This window comes from Hippocampus bargibanti, linkage group LG08 (genome assembly GCF_051943395.1).
Source record: "Hippocampus bargibanti isolate YZ-2025 linkage group LG08, ASM5194339v1, whole genome shotgun sequence".
NCBI lineage: Eukaryota > Metazoa > Chordata > Actinopteri > Syngnathiformes > Syngnathidae > Hippocampus > Hippocampus bargibanti.
The window spans coordinates 6584148-6585377 of record NC_142741.1 but is presented as its reverse complement, the minus strand read 5'-3'; positions in this window follow the sequence as shown (position 1 = coordinate 6585377).

Here is a 1230-nt window from a genome sequence, read left to right as displayed (position 1 = left end):
GCAAATTTGCAAGATTTAAAGTTACAAATTTGCTAGCTTCAAACTGGCAAATTTGCAAGATTTAAAGCCACAAATTTGCTAAATTCAAACTCGCAAATTTGCAAGATTTAAAGTCACAAATTTGCTTGATTCAAACGTGCAAATTTGCAAGATTTAAAGTTACAAATTTGCTAGATTCTAGATTTCTAGACAATAAATCTAGCAAATTTGCACGTTTGAATCTAGCAAATTTGTTACTTTAAATCTTGCAAATTTGCGAATTTGAATCTAGCAAATCTGTGACTATAAATCTAGCATATTTGCGAGTTTGAATCTAGCAAATCTGTGACTTTAAATCTAGCAAATTTTCCAGTTTTAATCTAGCAAATTTGTGACTTTAAATCTAGCAAATTTGTCACTTTTTTCTCAGAATAATACCATATCTCAATAAAAAAATCAACCTGGCCCTAATGCTCTTCCGTAGGTAAGAAAACTTTTTTTCTTTTTTTTTTTTTTCAAGTGCGAGCATCCGCGGCGTCTCTTGAAAACGCATTGCGCACGACCTATAGTGCGCAATGCTATTTGTGAGATTTTCGCAAATCCTCACGGCCCATTTGACACGTAGCTGACATGGGCGTACATCCGTTAGCGTGTCGTCTTTCCATAATCAAGGCCTCCCTCGGCTTCACTTTTGGGAACATTTATTCTCCAACACTTGTCACGTCTCTTCCGAAGCAGGTCGTGGCCTTGGACACCCCCCCCCCCCCAACCTGAGCCCTCTTTTAACCCTTCCGTTCGAAACCAACGACGTGCCGGTGATTAATATTGTAAACATTTCTGGAGTGGACACCAAATTTGTTGTCCAAACTTCCAGTCATAAATCGTCCGATGGCTTCCCCGAGGTGACTGTCAATGTTGACGTCGGAATGGCCGTTCCTTCTCCCTAAACGAAAAAGCAAACGCCGCACGGACGGAAAGGATAAATCACCGCTTCAGGCGAAGACAGGCAGCGTTCAACGGACGGCCATCTGGCCGTTATCGCGTCCTGGGTTGCTTTTATGACTTTTCATTGCCTTCCGTGGACCCGGCAGGGAGTGAAACAAAAATGCCTGGTGACATGATTACAATATGCGTCGTCAATACGTCGCCCCCGATCCACAACGCCGATTTCGACAACCGAATTCCAATGCAAAAGTGGCAAAGTCCACTGGGGCAGTTTAGTTCAACTGTAACAACAATACAATACAATAC